Source organism: Melospiza melodia, unplaced genomic scaffold (assembly GCF_035770615.1).
Source record: "Melospiza melodia melodia isolate bMelMel2 unplaced genomic scaffold, bMelMel2.pri scaffold_44, whole genome shotgun sequence".
NCBI classification, from domain to species: domain Eukaryota; kingdom Metazoa; phylum Chordata; class Aves; order Passeriformes; family Passerellidae; genus Melospiza; species Melospiza melodia.
In genome coordinates, this window is record NW_026948761.1 from 832999 (window position 1) to 852350 (window position 19352).

The window sequence follows — 19352 nt, forward strand, 5'->3', positions numbered from 1 at the left end:
CCTTCAGTGCCACTTCTCCAAACACTCTTCTCCTCTTTCCCAGCAAGTAAAACCTCTTCTTCATTTCTTCTTCATCCCCTCTTTTAGAAATCTTTCTTTATCAAGAATAATTCAATAACTAAATAATAATGAAATAAGTTCAATTAAAGAAGCCTTTGCTTGTCAACCGTGTAACAAGGTTCAAAAGTTCTCAGTCCAGCCCCTTTTATCCCAATCCAATGGAATTACCTGAGCAGAGGGAGATCTTTCAGACAGGGACCTCCTGATCTCCCGAATCATTTTCTCTACGGCAAGGCCCAGATCTGCTGGTGGCCATTCCTTCTCCCCAAGTGCGTTCTGTGCTGAGCTGGAGGCCGTCCATGCTGCACAGGCTGCACTGCCGGGTGGAGTGCTGGGCCCTGAAGTGCCCAGGGTGGCTGCAAGAATCCAAACACATTGGTCAGGCTCCACAACGTGGCTGTGGGACACAGAGCTCTAGTGCTGCTGTGGACCAAACATCACGGGAAGCACACAGCAAAACCAGGCAGAGAATCTTTTGGCCTCCTAGGTGCCCCTTCCTAGTAGGCTTGACTTCTGGCCGAGAATGGCAGAGCCTTGTGGGAAAATACTTCAAACGGTCACTATTGAGGACCTTTTGGAAAAACAAGGCTACAACTCTTTTCTTACCTCGTGCGTCGTAGGCTGGGGGCTGCTGCTCCCTGTGGAGCTGCTGGAAGCTGCAGGGCTGCATGGCGAGCACCTCCCGCTCGGCCGGAGGCAGCTGCTCCCCGTAGAGCTCCTGCGAGCGGCTGCGGGGCCCCTCCCGCCCGAGCGGCAGCGGCCGCTCCCCGTGGAGCCCGAGCAAGTGGCAGGGCGGGATGCCGAGCACCGCCCGCTCGGCGGGCGGCGGCCGCTCCCCGTAGAGCTCCTGGAAGCGGCTCGGCCCCTCCCGCCGGGCCGGCAGCGGCCGCTCCCTGTGCAGCAGGTGGAAGCCGCAGGGCGGGCGCCGGGCGAGCAGCGGCCGCTCCCCGGGGTGCTGCTGGAGGCGGCCGGGCCGGGGGCTGCGCAGCTCCCGCCCGTCCGGCAGCGCCCGCTCCCTGTGCAGCAGGAGGAAGCCGCTGGGCGGGCGCCCGGCCGGCAGCGGCGGCCGCTCCCTGGGCAGCGGCGTGAAGCGACCACGCCCGTGCCGCCCGTCCGGCAGCGGCCGCGCTCCGGGGAGCTGCTGGGAGCCGCGGGGCGGGCGCCTGCGGCCATCCCGGCCCGCCGCCGGCCGCTGCCTGTTGGCCGCGCTCCGGCGCTTGATGCGGAGCAGGAGGTCGGGGCGGTCGCGGCGAAAGCAGGGGTTGCTGTAGTGGAGCCAGGCCCCGGCATCGCCCGGCGCGGCCGAGCCGAGCCAGCCCGGCACCTTGTGGAAGCCGTAGCGGTAGAGCTGCCGCACGAAGCTGCGGAACTGCGTGGCCCTGAAGGTGAGCGGCACCGGGGCCGGCCCATGGCCACGGCCCCTGTGGGCGCGGCCCGAGCTGAGCAGCTCTCGCTCCAAGAGGGAGCGGTCGATGAGCAGCCCCTGGGCGCGGCTGTCCCAGCGCACGGAGCAGACGCGGGGGCTGTTCACCAGGCGCCAGAGCTTGGCGGGGAAGGTGCGGGCGCTGAGCCCGGCGGGCAGCGGCAGCTCCGCCATGGCATCGATCGCCGACTGTGGCCACAACGCCCGCAGCGCAACGGCCGCGGCTGCGCCGGCGGCGCGCGGCCTGAGGGGAGCACTGCGCTCGGGCCCGCGGGGACGCGCGCGGCAGAGCCGGGGCTGCGGGCACAGCGCGGGCGGGGCGGCTCCGGGGCTGGCCGGGCTCGGCTCGGCTCGGCTCGGCTCGGCTCGGCTCGGCTCGGCTCGGCTCGGCTCGGCTCTGCACGGCACGGCACGGCTCTGCACAGCACGGCACAGTACAGCAGGTTGTCCCCACTCTGCATCCCGTGCCTGGGTCACCATCGGTGACAGAGAGGAAGGACATTGCTCTGTTTTGGCTTGGAAAAGGATGAAAAGGGGTGATTAGAAAACATTCATTTGGTCTCCTTTTCCACAGACTAGCTGGTTTTATTTCACTATGTCTGGCCTGTCTTTGGAAGAGTTGGCACATTTCTCGTGATTCGGAGTCAGCTACAGCAGCAGGAATGGGAAGCAATTTTGTTAGCATTGATATCAAAGCCAAAGTGCTGCCCCGTGGATGGATGTTGCTTTCTTCAAAGGATTTTTGGCCTAGAGCTGTAGCAAACTCACACTGGTGTCTTCCCAAGCAGAGTTGCCTTTGTATTTCCACAGGAATCAGCTCTTCTTTTTTTCCCCCCCATTTGGGGAGAGCTCCAATGCAAATGCCTCCTGCAGCCAACACTTGTCACTGTGGACTGACAAAGGAGATCTGGCAGTGGGGAGAGACTCCCTAGAGCTGCTGTGGAGAGCTGAAGGGGGAAGCTTTGTCCCTTAGTCTTGAAGTCTTGTTGGGGAGCTGCTCATGCTCTGGGGGACGGACACCAGTGGTGTTTATCCAAGCCTTGCAAGTTCATTCCTGTAAAGAAAGAAAGTATACGGACGCCAGATAGAGAAACAAGGTGTATGGGAGAGAGACGGGGAAAAGGAGAGGGGTAATAGAGAAAGGAGCCCTCCGAGAAAGGAGCCCTCCGCAGGCAGAGATCAATCTTCATGGAGGTAATGATCGATGTTCAGTTTATTGCAAATCTCAGGGTACATTTATATGCTAATGCATGGTTCAGCAACGGGAGAATACTTATAAGTGGTTACAAAGTGTTACGTGTAGGACAAAGAGCTAACGTATCTTTGGTCAGGTACACAGATTGGCAAAAGTGTCAGCAGAACATTCTGCCCCATATCTTCTCTTCACATCCCTAGAACATCTTGCTTCACATCTCTTTTCCTGGGGTACATCTTGGCAAACTTCTTTATATTGTTTGCCCAAGGGCAGCATGCTTCTGGTCTAAGGCACTTATGCAGGGTTGTGCATCTTGCTTCTATCCAGTGTCTGCTCAAAATGCTCTCTACATTCCTGAGCTTCCTGACACACCACCGAGACTTTGGGGTTGGTGTATTGGCAAACAAATTTCAGTCTGGGAACTTTTTAAAGTTCCCAGTTCTTTTTATTTTTTTTCCTTTCCTCCAGAAATACTGTCATAATCTAATGCTTCCAGAGAATCTTTTCCTACTTTTTGGGAAATTCCTTTTGCTGTCCTCCCAGACCAGGCCAATTCCCAGGGCTCCTTCCCAAAGTGAGGTGTAGCCCATGGACTCCACTCTCCAGCTGGAACAGAAGGAAGTACAGAGTTTGCTGTTGTGGGAGAAGAGCTTCTCTTTCCTGCCTGCTTTCCCTTTGGGACAGGTTGGTGTGTGCTCATTTGATAAAGGCAGGTTTAAACTCTGAAGCAGTGGTGTTTCCAACTGCTCCCTTCTCCAGCTCTTCTGTGGGTATCCTTGGACAAAAGGCCTTTTAGTGGGAGCTCTCTGTGGCCGGTTAAGGAAGGAGGTTGATACTTCAGGGTTGTGAATGCGGAAAGCAGCTGGTTTCTGGAGGTGTCCAGAACTGGGAGTGGCTCCTTTTCTCACCTGCCTGCAGAAAAGGAAGTTGCAAAGTGGGAATTTCATTTTTGGAGATGGCCACCAGGGGTGTTTGCCAAGAGATGGGCTGGCAGAGAGGCAGGTCTCATGCTAAACTGGCTGTGTGTTTGTTTTGATGGTGGAGAGGGTCAGAGATGCAGACACAGACACCAGCTGAAGGAACAGTGTAATTTACTGTAATGGAAAAGTGCAAAAAAGAGTCAGGAAAGGATAAGCTAAGCATTGCACCTCAGCATTATTACAATAGGGTCCTTCTGGTGATTAAGGAAGATCCATCACCAGGTACCCCAATGGTTTCCCCTTCATCCAGAGCTGCACATCAGCTGGGGGAAGCTGTCCCAGCCAAGCCCTGCAGAGCCACGGCCGGGAACCGGGAAATCCTGCGGTGCCTCCACCTTTGGCGGCCACGAGGCTCCTGAGTGCGCTGTGAGAGTAGCCCGGCTCTGACAGTGCTGGACGAGCAATGTGCCAGAGCTTCTGCTGCGGGCACAGCTGGTCTCATTCTCCTCTTGGTTTTCTCCCCGAGCCTGCGCAGGGCTCAAGGAGGAACCAAGGCCAGGTGTGGCCATGTCAGTTATCCTCATGCAGAAAGGTGAAGATGTGTTTCACCAGTGAATGGATGCAACAATCCTTTTGATAATAAAACTTGTTTAAGGAGCAGATACATGGAACATTGGTTTGGGAAGATCACCTAGAGGGCAGCTTTGGCTCAGGTCCTGTTGTTGAGGCTTCAGTCAGGGTCTGTTGTTCAGGCCCTTCAGTATTTTGTGGTGCAAATCACACCTGTGCAGAGCTGCAAACAAACAAGTCTGTCCTTAGCACATTTGAGACAGGGAACAGGATCAGCCCTGCAAGGCCAGGCTGGGGCCCAGAGCAGAAGGCCAGCACCCTGCTTTTGCCCCCAGGCAGCCCTGCAGAGCAAGCAGCCCCTCCTGCCCAGGGGCTGAGGTGCCCGAAGCTGCCTCCCCGCTGTGCAGCTCTGCAGAGCCCGCGGGGCGCAGGGTCCTGGGCAGCCAGGGCAGCCCGGCTGCCTTGGGGCACAAGGAGTGGCCCAGAGAGAAGCTGCTGCCCTTTGCTTTGGAACTGTTCCTCAGAGTCTTGTCATTAATCCACAGTGTCTGATGTGTTTTCCTTTCCTCTCCCAAGTTTAACACAGCTTTTTGAGAAAACTGACTGATGTAGCTTCTGGTGGTGATGGTGGTGCTTTTGTCTGCAGGTGAGGGCAGGTGATTTGGACCAAGGACGGAGTCCATTGGTAACACCCCAGCTTTGCCAAGTCAAGAAAACCATTCACAATTGGGCTACCAGTGCTGAGCAGTTTTCGTAGGTTTTGGAAAGCTACCACCTTAAGAAACCCAACAGATTTTCCTCCAGGAGGACACCAGCAGTAGCATGATGCCAATGTTTTCCACCCCTTTTCTGTGTCTTTTAAGAGTTCCACAGTGCCCAGCAGGAATGCAATAACCTGTGATAATGTGCTTTGAGAGCTCTGTGTTGTTCATTGCCACATGAGTGTTCATGACAAGCTGGACACCCCACTCGTGGCTCTGTCGAGTTAAATTCATCCCAATTCTGTGCAAACAGCAGCCCCGAGATGCTGAGAAGAGCAAGCACAGTGGGTGGGTGTGCATGCACACACCCGGGGGCTGACTGCTGTGTGTGCAGATGGTTTTGCACTGTTGTAAATCTTCACTCTCCCAAGCTGAAAGACTATTTCAAATATATATGTTAAATGAAAATATATATTAAAAACAAATTGTCCAAAAATACATGTGCATTAAATTTCATGCATATTATATAGTATATATTTTGACTAATATAATATAATATAATATAATATAATATAATATAATATAATATAATATAATATAATATAATATAATATAACATAACATAACATAACATAACATAACATAACATAACATAACATAACATAACATAACATAACATAATTACTAACATATAATAATATAATATAATAACATATTATAAATATTATAATATATTGAATATATGAGATCATTTTTGAAGCCATTGCTTGTGGGCGTATTAGACAATCTCCTAGTGTTTGTACATTTTTGCTTTCTGCTACTGCTGATCCTAGCAGCAACTCCCTGTCAGTTCTTCCAGGTCACTTCACACAAAGGGATTCCATCATTTCAGGGCCTGTGAGAGCTTGGCACTGAAATGCCAAGTTGATTCCCAGCTCTCCAACCTCCTTCTGGATTTTGGGGCATCTCAGCACTTGTGTCCATGGCCCTTCCTTCATCCCCAGCCTGCAGCAGTCACAGTCGCTGCTGCCTCCCCCTTGCTGCAGCTCATTTGCCGAAGTGCTGCCAAAGGCAGCAGGGCTGGATCAGGATCCCTGCTGGCTTCTGGTCTCTGGGATGAGCTTCAGGGGGACACTTGGAGCACTTTCCTAAAGAGCTGCCCATGGGATGAGGGATTTGTCCTCCCTGGGTTGCTCCTGCTTGGATTCTGTGCTCATGGAGCCCTGGAGTTTTCTCAGCGGCCTCTGCAGCGAGTTCTGAGCCAACGCGGGGCTCTGCTGCCAGCCCAAATCTGCCCTTCCCCTGCCCAGCCTGAGTGCAGGTGGGGCAGGTGCTGGGCATGGCCGGAGATTTGCGTGGCCAAAATCCTCCAGCATTTACATCTGCCCGTGGCTTTGGGTAGCACAAATCTACACTTCCGTTGAAACATTGCATTTATTGTAGATAGTTACACCCGCACTACTAATGTACAAATACACAAACATTAACTTAAGTTTAAAAATGAAATTTATTTTAAATTGCAACAGCTATGCTACCAATATAGAAACACAGAAATATCAATTTATGATTAAAATCTAATTTATTCTGAGAAATGTGCTATGTAAATATATACAGATATCAACTTCAGTGAAAAAAAAATTATTGCAACCCTCTGCAGCAACTCACTGTACACAAATATTGAAGTTACTGAATTGAAGATTAACAATTAAATTTATTACATATTAGTACAGCCATACAGCCCATATACAAATACAGAAACATCAATATCCCTCTCTAAAGAATCCCAGATCCAGAACTAAAGAAACAGAATTTTAGAACTATACAACTCCATACATAATAAATAGAAGTAAATACCTATATAGGCATAACAATATAGAGATGTAAACATGCATTACATATTTCATGACATATACCATGACAATATAATACAAACATAACAGACCTGTCTATAAATACACAAATATCAATGGACGAATAAAACAATCCAGACATCCCCAGCAATAGAAATGCACAGCTACAGAGCTGTACAAGTATGTAAACAGATGAATATACACGCATCAATATAACAATATACACACATAATATCCCTATACAAATATCAGTCAGTGCTTGTAAATATCCCTATACTTGTAACTATCCAAATCCAACTACACATCCATAAACAGCGCTAGATCAGGAGGGATTGCAGCCGCCGATGTTCCCAGGCTCTCGCTCGGTCTCCTCCTCCCGAGCAGAGCAGCTCTCCTGGGCAGGGACAGCAGATGGGACATCTGGCAAGCAAAGGGAACACTGAGTGAGGGTGGGGACGTTTCCCTTGGCAGCAGCTGCGCTTCCATCAGGGAAGAGGAAATGTCAGAGCCTCCCCAGGAGGGTCAGAAGGAAAAGCAGCCGAGCGGGCCAGGCTGTGGGGAGCTGTTCACTTCTTTCTGGCATCCCAGTTGCTCTGAGGGAACTCCCTCATGTCACGTCATTGAACCACCTCTGCACTTATCAAGACTGTGGCCCCCAAATCAATCAGCATTTATGTCTCCAGCTGCTTGCACCAATGACAGGGATTGTCCTCTAACAGTGCTGGGGCACAAAGTTACCTTGCACAGGTCATCTGACAGGGCCTTGTTCTTTCTCTGCTTCCTGTGTTTCTCCTTACCTTCCACTTGGAATTTTTACAGCATTTCTTTTTCTTTCCCCTTGATCAGTGCTAAAATGGGTGTTTCTCTTCCAAGTTTCAGTTTGTTCAGTGATCCTGTCAAGCCTTTTCTCAGAAACTTTTATCAGGGAATTGAGTGTTAATTTCAGCAATTTTGTTGATTTTCTGTGAGATTTATGCAAGTGTTCTGTTCATTGGGCACCATTTAGGAAGGTACAAAAGAGAAAAAAGGATGTTCTGTGTGTCAGTTCACTAGTGGAATATTCATGCATAGAGAGAGTGATTAGCTGAATTTTACATCTACTCCTAACCTGAAAGTGCAACAGGTAATTTGGGGAGAAATTTTAGGCCCATTTCTCCTTCTACCAGCCTGTATTCAAATGTAAAGTAAATAGAGCAGGGTGAGAATGTCAGTGCTCAGTTCCTGAAGTGCCTTATTAAGGTGTTCTTAAAGTAATGGAGATAAAATCTGGGTGGGCATTCCTAATTTCCAGACCCTCATTGTCAATTTCATTGACTCTGAAAACAGCAGAGATGTGCACATCATACCTGATCAATCCATTTGGGGATGTTTTAGGTTCAGATTCTCTGAGGCTTTAGATTTTTAGGTCTCTACACAATGCTTCCAGGAATCTAAATAGCTTTCAGAAATTAAACTTTTCTTCTTTTTTCCTCAGGCTTTGCACTCATGTGCACCAGAGACCTTCAGTGAATGGATTTCACTTTAATCCATCTCCAAGCTGAATCTCCCAGCTGTGTTCACACTGGTGGTTTGTGTGTCTCTTCTGCACAGTGCAATTTTCAAATCTTCATTCCTTATTATCTCTGCCCTTCTTTTTCTGTTTTAGCTTGCAAATGCATGCAGATGTATCAGAAATGATACACCTAATTTCTGATGCATCAGTTCCTGTCTAGCAATTTCATTTTATCCTGTTCTGATGTCATGCTAGCCTTATATGTTTTATTCTAAGTGGACTCCTGTTTTCTTGCATGTGGAAGTTTTACAATGCAATGCTCTCATTCACCTGCTTTCATGAAACCCTTCATTAACATTAGAACAAGTAACTCTGTGACTCCCTTCTGCTTTGTAGAAGATTTGGGAAACTCAAGTCCTGCTCAGCTACAGAAAAACATACATAGTGCTTGGTAATTCCCCTAAGAGCTTAAGGTAATGGTAAACAACTGCATCTTATTCATTTCACAGAAATTGTGAGAAAAGACATTGCAAATATTGAGGAGTGTAGTGCAATAATGATGGGCATCCCTCAGTTATCCAGGCAGACTGCTGTCACTGGCAAAATTCCCTATTTTCCAAAGGCTTTCATTTGCTTTGGCTGTATGGCTGCAGGTCACATTTCCCTTGATTTAAGGAAGTATCTTGGCAGGTATTCTTGGTGATATATCTTGCTAATTCTGCCCTTGGAGGAATTACTCAGTTCTGTAGTGCTTATTACACGCCCTGTTCTAAAAGACTTATTTGCTATTTTTCCTCTCTCTGTGTTTTCACACTTGTTCAACAAGGTTTTCTTTCTAAGAATATTAATCACAATATCCCAAAGGATTAAAAAATGCTTAGGTATTTTTTCCCTAAGTATTTACTAAAGTAAAATAATCATTAAAAAAAATCTGTATGCATGCTGGATGTAAAATACAAAGAGAAATAAACTTGAGATTTCTCCCAAAAACCTTAAGAAAAAACCCCATGTATTCTATAAAACCCAGAGTATTCATCTACAAAATGGGCATGTTCTAGAAGAGAAAATTTGTGCAACAGTTCTGCACAGAATTCTATGCTTTCAAGCTTTTTGCCCTTCAGGGGCAGTGCCATTCTCTGAACTGTAATGCTCCGAGCATGTTCTGCTCACCATGGCAGCTTTCTGCTCTGCCCTGGTACAGATCATCCTCCCAGCAAAGGGGGAGTGCAGCCACCACAACTCGCAGCACCTTCCCACACAGCAAGAACCTGAAGGAGAAAGATGGCTTTCACCAGCTGCTGCGGGTTCTAATAGTGCCACCTCTCAGCTACTGAAAGCCTGAATTTCTGTGTTGCAGTGTGTTAGTTTATTGAGTCAAATGTTCTGTTATATAGTGGTATGTTCAAGTGTTCCCCGAGTTCTTACAGTTAGTCTCTCCCCTATGTTATGCTCTCCTACCCAAGTGTCCCTCAAGAAATCCCCTCCCTCCTCACCAGATTTTTTCTTGTCTGTCAAGACAACCCAGCCCCTTTGCCCCATCCCTCAGCCCAAACCCTACCCTTTGTTCCAGAAAGTTCCCTGTCTCTCACCCCAAGATCAAATCCCTATCCCAACGCCCTCTCCTCCCCTTGTTCTGATTTGTTGTAGCCCTCAAAACCACACCCCAAGAGTCGCTTATTGGTTACTATATGGTGTCCACCCCCTGTTTTGAAAGATTTTAAAAACTTGTGCACAGAGGTGCTGGGAGGTTCTTTCAACATTTGTTCCCTTTGGGAATTCTGTTCTGTGAATCTTTGCCCCGCCTCTCCTGAGGAATTTGCTGCACTTTACACCGCAGAAGGGCCTCCTGTGCTTCCTCCACTCCGTCCTCCAGCGGTCTCTCCTGCTGGGCATTTGGTCTAGAGGTTCTGGCTCAGGCAAACCCTAACCTAGCCAGTTCCTCACTCTTGCCATTATCCCTGGAGCATCACAGAGCTAGCCAGGGCTGCAGAGGGCAGTGACAGTGACCCATGCCCTGGCATGTCACAGCCCCCAGAGCCACACCTGCCAGGCCACAAGCCCCAGCCCTGGTCCCCAGTGCGGCCTCAGGGGCTCCTGGGCATCCTCACCCTGAGTGCAAAGGCAGCCTCAGGAGCCCCCCAGGGCGCTCTGGATCCAGGCTGCAGACACCTTAATGCCAGCACTGAAAGGGACATGGATGGGGACTGCAGCTGGATCTTGCAGTGCTCACCAGCCCTGACTGCTCTCTAAGTGAACCCAAACCTCACTGGCAGCACCTTGAGCACATTGATCCCGCTCGCCTCTCCTGGAACGTGGTGTTCCCACATCATACACCAGCCCTTTGCAGGGAGTGACCAGCTCCCAGCTGCTCTGCTACCCTGGCCTTACTTTCTCTTTGCCAGCAATGAACTTAACGGATACACTCCTGAGAAACCTAGCACAACATTTGCTTCTCAGGAGCTCTTTGGCAAAAAAACTCCACTAATCCCTAGTTTTTGCACAGAGAAGGAGGTCCTGACAAAGCCTAAGGCACAGGCAGGGCTCTGGCATATGAATTCCTGAGCCACATGATTCCACCTATTGTTGTTCCTAGCAACTTTGCTGATATTTTAGAGCCAGTTCTGGACAGGGGCTGCTGCTGACAGGGTAGGAAAATTTGGGGAAAAAGAGGTGCAGGAGACAACAAAAAAAAAACCAAGGGGGAAAACCCTTAGAAATACAGAGCACAACAGAAGTCCTTGGAGATGGTTGAATAGAAAATGCCAGCAGCAGTGAGCAGAGCCCGAGGTTGCTCACTGCCACCCCAGGGGCTCCTCAGTCCCTGGCTGGTTTGTGTCTGATGCAGCCCTGCCTGGAAAGGGCTCCAGGCTCTGGTGTTCCCAGCTTGCTTCAGGCTACATTCTTAGCAGCACTGAAAGAAGAGGTGAAACAAAGAGACATTTTCTGTGCTGCCTGCAAACTCTTCTCCTTCGGTGCCACTGCCAGAGATCATCCCTCTGTCAGCTTGGCACTGTGCCTGCTGCATCCTTGTCCCTGTCCCTTGCATCAGCTCCTGCACATCATCAGCACTCGCTGCCCCACATCATGAACAGAGAGAGCTGTGTCAGAAGAGCAAGGATGGAATTTTCTTGGCCTTTCTAACAGACACAAGAAGCATGAGTCCAAATAACTTTGTTGTTTGTTCTGCTCTCCTTTTTTATAACTCTTTTCTGCTTTAATGTAAAAGCCTCTTTTCCTGCATGGATGGAATGATCTGGAATTGGCAGTTGCCTCAGGCTGTCAGACACCATGGGAGTTTTCTCTTGTCTCTGATGAGGATTTGGTGAATTTTCCATTGGTCCCTTGGTGGTGTCACAATGGGCTGAGCTCAGCAGCCAACTCTGCTGTCCCCAGGGGATGCATTGGGACGCCAAGCCCCTCAGGGCTGGGATTCGGGGTTGGGTGTGTTATGTTTTGCCCAATTACCCCATCATAAAAAAACCAAACAATATTTAAGGTAGCAGCAATTTTAATTGAATAGTTTAGAAAATATATAAATAAGGGATAGTTTGGTTACAATAATAGCGCATAAGCAAAAGATATTGCGGGGTACGGAGGGCAGAGTTCAATGACCCTTGCCACTTCACATACAAGCTTGCCAAGTGAAAATCACCCCTTATATGCCATATGTCAATACCATCTCCTCCTATTTTCGGTTCGTAACTTTTCTGTCTCTGCCCTCCTTACCACCTTTACCACGCATGCGCCATCACTCGGTTTGGTAGTCGCACAAGTCTTTGGTGGTCGTCACTGATGAAGGCCCTGTAGTCTTCTTCGTTGTCCTTCAATTCACCTTTGGGTTACACATGTGCACCAAGCCAGTATAATGTAAGCCAAAACTAACGTATCACTGCATCTACATATCAAGGCAATAAATCCCTTATAATTAGCATTTTTTGGGACCGAACCAGGTTCTTGGTCATTTTTAGTAACTATATCTTCAGCTTCTTTCCTGTGGTGCTTGATGAACATCTGCTGGGAAGGAAAGGGGGGGGGGGGGATGGAGCCCCTCCTCTCCCTCTCCTCTTTGGCATTACTATTTTTAACTTATTTTATTATTTCCAGATATTAGTTACTGTGCCAATATTGATTACTGTTTCAATTTTTATCAGCATGAATCATACCTATTTACCACAGGTGAGCTTGGAGCGCCTGGAGTCTGGGCCCATGAGGAGCTGCTGCTGGCACGGGCTGTGCTTACCCCGCTGTGCTGAGCAGCCGCGACCGTGGAGACACAGGCGGGAGCTGTGGCCGAGGCCGGCAGGCGGCCCGGGCCAGCTCTCAGCTGCAAGGACACCGGCAGCCTGTGCCCTGAGGCCGTGGCGGGCGGTTTGCGGGCAGGGCTTTTCCGAGCCGGCCGCAATGTGCTGCCTCCCGTGTGGGCCCGGCTGCGGCAGAGGCAGGCAGGAGTGCGGCGGGGCCGGCAGTGGCGGGCAGAGGCCGCAGAGAGCAGCAGCCCGGCCCGGCCCACTGCGGAGCGGCAGGGTGTTGCCAGCCAGCCCTCGGCTGTGTTTGTGCGCACAGGGCAGGAGCAGAGCCCGCAGCAGAGGCAGGAGCCGCGGCAGGAGCCGGCCATAGCGGCAGCTCGCCGTGCCCGGGGCCGCAGCTGCAGCTCTCTCCTGCCGGCCACAGCAGCAGCCGCTCGCCTCCGAGGCTCCGGCACTTCCCGGAGATGAGGGGCCCGGCCCCCAGCACGCCCTGGAGCCCCGCAGCGAGAGGAGCCTCTGGCGCCGCAAAGGGCAGCGCAGAGGGCGCAGGGTGAGGAGGAGGACATGAGGCTCGCTCTGGGCCGCGCTGGGGCAGTTCTGCCCTGTCAGCCTTCGCCTTGAGCCCTTTGCTTCTTTTCCATGAGCCCTGATCCCTGTCCTTGGCCAAGGGCCCCCACAGCCCTTTCCAGGGCTGCAGGAAAAGCTGCCTCAGTCACAGAATCACAGAATCACTGGCTTGGAAGACAGACATTTTCAAGATCATCGAGTCCAACCCATGCCCTAACACCTCAACTGAAGCACGGGACCGAGTGCCACATCCAGTCGTGTTCTAAAGGCTTGCAGGGATGGTGAGTCCACCAGCTCCCTGGAGGGGTCTGTCCCAGGAAGAACCAGGATAACACTGGGGCCTTCTACCCCTTGGCGCTTGGAGCTCTGGAAGTTTGTCTTTCTGCTTAGGCAAAGGCCATGGAAAAGGACTGGGAAAAGTAGTCACAAATCGAGTAGCCTACAGAGCTCTAAATTGATGTGCAAGGAATACAGAAAAGATAGAAAAGAAAAAAGGCCAAACCCAAATGGCATCAGCAAAGTCTTGTGCATGAACACATAGCTGCAGAGGATCTTCTCAGCCCTATTTCTTTGTATTTCTGGGAACCAGAGACATCCTGCTTGAGCCTCTGGGGAGATAGGTTTGGGAGGTAAAAGTTAATTTCTTTTTTCTCCTTGGGGCAGCTCCTATTGCTGGCATCAGCTGAGCCTCTCTCCAGCCTGATGCCTGTTCTGGTTGTTGCAGCAAAACAACTGATGGCAGACAGAAGACACTGGCGCTTGCAGAGATGTGACTTTTTCCAGTGCCAGCTGTGAGTGGCAGTCAGAAGAAAAACTCCTGAAAGCACAACTCCATTGGAAGATTGCCTTCCTTTTCATTCCAATGCTCTAGATCCACTTCTGAATTGTCAGTTGTTCGTTAAGGATGGGAAGTTCTCTTTCATTATTTTTTTCATGTGGTTTGGAAGTGGAGGAAGCTCTCGTTCATTCACAAACTCCAGACCAAAGTGCCTTTGGAAGATGCCCCTCGTGGCAGTTTTTGCCCAGCCATGGTACTTGTGGATATAAGAAAGCAAGGGCAATGGTATTTGCAGCCAAAACCCAGCAAAGCTTGGCTCAGCCAAAACATCCTGGGGAGACAGAGGCCTCCAGCTGTTCCTAGAAATCAGCAGAGTTCCAGCAAATGGTTGTGTAGCACTAAGTGCAATCTCTTTGCCTGGATCAGAGCCTTGCTCAGCTGAAGAAGCAGAAAGATCAGCAAGGAGCTCCCAAAGGCCCCTCACATCATTTTGATTTTGCTCATCTTGTGTAAGTTCGCAACTAAACGTGCATTTGCATTTGAGCTAATGAGAGAAAAAAAAAAGTGAAAAGAGGCTTTATGGCATATGGCAGGGCCATGACATTGCACAAGAGGAATCACTGGTGTGCATTTCATTGGACCTCTCTCAATCCTACAAAAGTATTGTAGCCCTGATTTGAAATAGGCTGGTATGAACCAACTTGGAGAGACAGAGACTAAAATGGCTTATGGGTTTTTTTTTTTAAAGTGAGAAAAACTACCCAAAGGGTGTTGTTTTGTGACATTTTAAAATATACTACCTCAAAACTACAAACTGCAATAAATTAAGAATTTAAAAAGGTGTGTTTTGGTATATGAATAATAAAAACTACAAAAAATGTGCAGATATGAATGCATGTTTTCATAAAAATCATGAAATTCTAGACAAAAAAAATACATGCCCTGAAATACAATACAAAGGCAGATAGAACTGTACTTGAATGATCTCTTTTTAGATTGCTGGAGTTCTTTCCCTGTGAAGAGGAGCTAGGATATTGCTGAAGAAAACTGGCACAAGAAGGATGGGGCAGCGTGCTGTGCTCCGTGCAGAGGCTGCCAGGGGCTGCCCGAAGAGCGCCCTGCTGCAGCCAGAGCCCTCCTGGCCAGGTGCCCGGGAGCAAAGGGCCAGGGCAGGCGCCTCCTCCTCGTCCTGACCCTGCCACCGCTCCCTCCTGCTGCTGCTGCTGCTGCTGCTGCTGCTGCTGCTGCTGAGGGAAGGAGAAGATCCTCCTAAGGCCCCATGAACGAATGCACTTACACAGCCCTGGGGATGCCAGTGAAGGAAACCATGTGTCATGTAATGCATATGTGACCAGAGTCACCAAACACCACCTAAACATGGAATTGTTGCACCTCTCTAGGACAGGCAGAAATTTAAAGAATTAACTGGAGACTTCAGGGCACAAGAGGCCAGAGGAGGGAAACAACTCTGAAGGGAAAAACCATCATATCTGGAGGGGAAAACATCTCCGCTTGCTCAGAATCGGTTGAGGGAACATGTCTCTAATCCTCTCCAGAAAGGGATGCTTTAGGTGAGCTTTGCACCTCCAACTGCCTTGGACCAGAGCCAGGAAGATTCAATTATGTAAATGTTACATAGATAGATAGATAGATAGATAGATAGATAGATAGATAGATAGATAGATAGATAGATAGATAGATAGATAGATAGATTTCATTACTGAAATTTCTCTTTACTGTCCTCTCTGTTGCTACAGATATCAGAACTTGGTAGCCAGTGCCACACTCAACTACAATCCTGAGATTGCTCTCCTGTTGCTTCAAAAAAGCACACTTTTGGGGAATGTGGAGCATGTAGGTCCTTACAGAAAGGGATCAGACCCAGAGCATTGCACTGGGAACTGCACTCTGTGCATCTGTGCTCAGGCAAGTTCTTCTCTTGGACTCGACCACACTGGTGGAGCTAAACTGGCTGGAATCAGAAATGCAGCCCAGCCCCTTCCAGCTCCTGTGACCTCTGAGGAGCAGCTGGAATGCAAGGGCATTGACCTCCTGCTGAATTCCCAAACACAACACACACTGATTCCCTGGGCTGCAAAAAGGCATGAGCACTACTAAGCTCAAAGTGATCTGTAAGGCCATACTGGCTGGCCTGGAACCACAACAGCTCCTTCTGTACCAAGGTCCCTGCACAGAATAATGTGTTCTCATGCAAAACTACTGCATTCTCCAGAAGTGATACCTTGGAAATTAAAATTCTAGCAGACGCAGTCCCAGTGCTATAAAAGGGCAGAATATAATGATGAAAAGAACCTTAGCTGGGAGAAAAAGAAAATGAATAAGCCTCTTGTGGCTCAAATACTTGGATGCACTGATGAGATGCTGACGGTCCCTCACAAAGCTCCTGTTGTCCAAGCTGAAGCTTCCTCAGCATCTCACTGGCCTTGTGCTGCACCCCTTGCCCAGCTCCCCTGTCCTTCTGTGCACACACTGCAGCCCCTCCATGACTTTCTGCTTCCCAGGGCCCACAGCTGCACACAGCACTCCAGCTGTGGCCGCAGCGCTGCCCAGCACAGGGCCACGATCCCTGCCCTGCTCCTGCTGCCCCACTGCTGCTGGCACAGCCACCGTGCCCTTGGCCTTCTGGGCCCCCTGGCCCCACGCTGCCTCATCTTCAGCTGCTCACGGCCGCCAGCCCTGCGTCCTTTGGGCCCACGCAGCTCCCCAGCCACAAAGGTGCCCATTGCACTTCAGACACTGCAGGCATCATTGGAAGATGACCTTCCTGTTCGGAGCAAAACAAGACAGCAGTCAAGGACTTGCAGCTTCACCCCCACTCACAGTTCCAAGGCACTTGCCAAAGTTGAAGACTTCACCACTAAACGGATCAGCAGAAACTATCCCCTTCTGCTGTTTGCAGCTTCTCAAAAGCCAAAAGGCAATTGGGTCATCAGTGACTCTACAAGTGAAGAACGACTCAAGAAAACTGCAGAACACTTCCACAAGCCAAAAACACCTTTCCAAAAAGGGAAAAGAAACAATTAAAGACTTTTGACTGCCAGCACTACTATGTGTGCCCTTGGCCATAACACTGCAGAAGCCCCGAGCTGGACCTTCCCTGAACCAAGCAGCCAGAAGCTCAGCCGGAGCCCCCAGCTCTGCACTGCCCCAACAGGACAGGTCAAAGGCCAATTTCTAGCTGTCACTGCCTGCAGGAAATAGCTACGTCCTGCAGAACTCCAGCACTCAGCATCCTCGGCCAGACACAGCAAGTGCTGACTGCTCAGAAACTTGCACCTCTGCCGTGCACTAAAGACAGCTCCCCCCACAACGGGCACTTACTCTCTTGGAATGATGAGCAGGCCGTAGTGCGACCATGGCTGGACAAAGGCGTTGGTCGTCTTTCTAATTTTCCTCCTCTCTGGCTTCTTCTGCAATAGCAGAGAGAACCAGGGGAAAGACAGCTCTTGCTCTAGTCGCTGGTGGCAAGAGAGAATCATGGGGGGACAGGCCCTTACCTAGCACTTATAACCCCATTTCTCCTCACATCCACAGCCATATCTTTGAAGGAGAATTCATGAACATTGTTAACAGTAGCATTCTATGTCACTCCAATCTCTACTTATGTGCAAAAAGAGTCAAATAGTTGATTGAAAAGGAAACAGCGTATATAGCAAAAAGTGCAGGAACAAGATGGTGAATCATTATCGCACTGCTCTGCAAGTTTGCAGGCTGTGCTGGAGCACCAGAAAAAACAAGACTTTTGAAAGTGTGCAAGTGTGCAAAAATGCCTCAAGCAAGAGGATGCTCCTGCACTGAGCAAGGCCTAGGGCTGCTCTGACACTCAGACCTTCCATGCACCAAGGCAACCTTCTGATGTCACTACAACGAGGTGGCAACCATACTCCGACAAGACAAAGCAAATGCTCTGTGTTGGTCTGTGAATTTATGCCAAGAAATAACCAACCTTCCATGCAGCAAACAGAAAATAGTCTGGGAAGATCTCCTGCGTCACAAAGCAGCACAAATTCTCCTTGTGGGCCAAATCCTGTTGTTCACGGGATCCAAAAGGAACTCCAAGAGCGACCACAGCTGTGGTCGCAGCGCTGCCCAGCACAGGGCCACGCTCACTGCCCTGCTCCTGCTGCCCCACTGCTGCTGACTCAGGCCACCATGCCCTTGGCCTTCTTGGCCACCTGGCCACACACTGCCTCATCTTCAGCAGCTCAAGGCCACCACCCCTGGCTCCTTTTGGCCCACGCAGCTCTTCAGGCACAAAGTTGCCTGTTTGATTTCAAATACAGCATCCACCATTTCAAGATGGCCTTCTTGTTCCACAACTGCATCTTCTAAGGTGATGGCATTAAATTTACAGGAATAGAATTCTCAGTCTCTCTGACTAAATTTTACTGGGCTGATTCTACTCTCTAGGATGTTACTCTTAGTTCAGTGTTCCCCTCTGGCTGCTGTCAGCAAGTGACATTTTCTCTGCAAAACTGAATTTGTACTTCTTGAGGGCTCTGAGATGGAAATTAGGAACTCTTCACTTATGCCTATCTTAGCTCTGTTGAAGGCATCAAAATGAATTTTCTTTCGGTCTCCCTAGCCGGCCCTCTACTGCTACTGGCCAAGCTGACAGCTGGCTCTACAATTCTTAAACACCAGGAACATGAAATGTCCCTTTCTCACTCACCTCAGGATTAGCACCGCTGAATACACGCTTGAGGTTACCTGTAGTGGGCAGGGGAAATCAATCAGATGCTGTGAGAAAACTGCCTGGGCTGCTGAATCCCACAGAACAAGTCAACCCAAACAGAGATGATTTCCTGTCCCTCCAGGAGACACATTTCATTCACACAGCCAGCAAGGGGTCAGGACAATATTCTTGGTTGTGCCTACACTTTGGCCTGTTTTGCCAGTAAATGACTACAACCATGATGAAGAAAATGCAGATTGTACTTTAACACTCAAAGCTCCTGTTCTACCAAAGACATAAAACAGCTTCTAAAATCCTCTCTTTCAAGTACTTTTAAAAAAAATTAGTTGCATGCACCAATTGTCATTAACTTGCTGGAAAAAGTTGCCCAGAAAAGTTTCCCCAAAATCCTCCTGAGGTCTGGCAGTTCTTTGTGAAGCAGCACAACAGTAGCTCCAGGGTTCTGGAGCAGATACTGCTTTGGAGTTTGCATTTCATTGCAAAGGGAAGATCACTGTTTTAGCAATCAGTCAAGGGTCAAGGTAGACAGTCAGATCCTTTCAGGAGAAACTGTAGAAAAAAAGAAGCTTCCCCTGAATTCTGGGAACAACTACCTACTATTCTTCCTAATCGCCATACTCATCCTAATCATCGCCAACAGCCTATTCGTCTTGTTCACTGGCTGAGAAGCAGTCGGAATCATATCCTTCCTACTAATGAGCTGATGACACGGCCGAGCAGACGCCAACACCGCTGCCCTCCAAGCCGTACTTTACAACCGAATCGGAGACATCGGACTTATCTTTGCATAGCATGACTAGGTTCCACCACAAACACCTGAGAAATCCAACAA

General features: G+C 49.5%; 1 pseudogene; it reads left to right on the forward strand.

Moving 5' to 3' along the window:
* The window catches only part of LOC134434572 (serine/threonine-protein kinase pim-1-like), a 247545-nt pseudogene that overhangs the window by 127503 nt on the left and 100690 nt on the right, over positions 1 to 19352 (forward strand).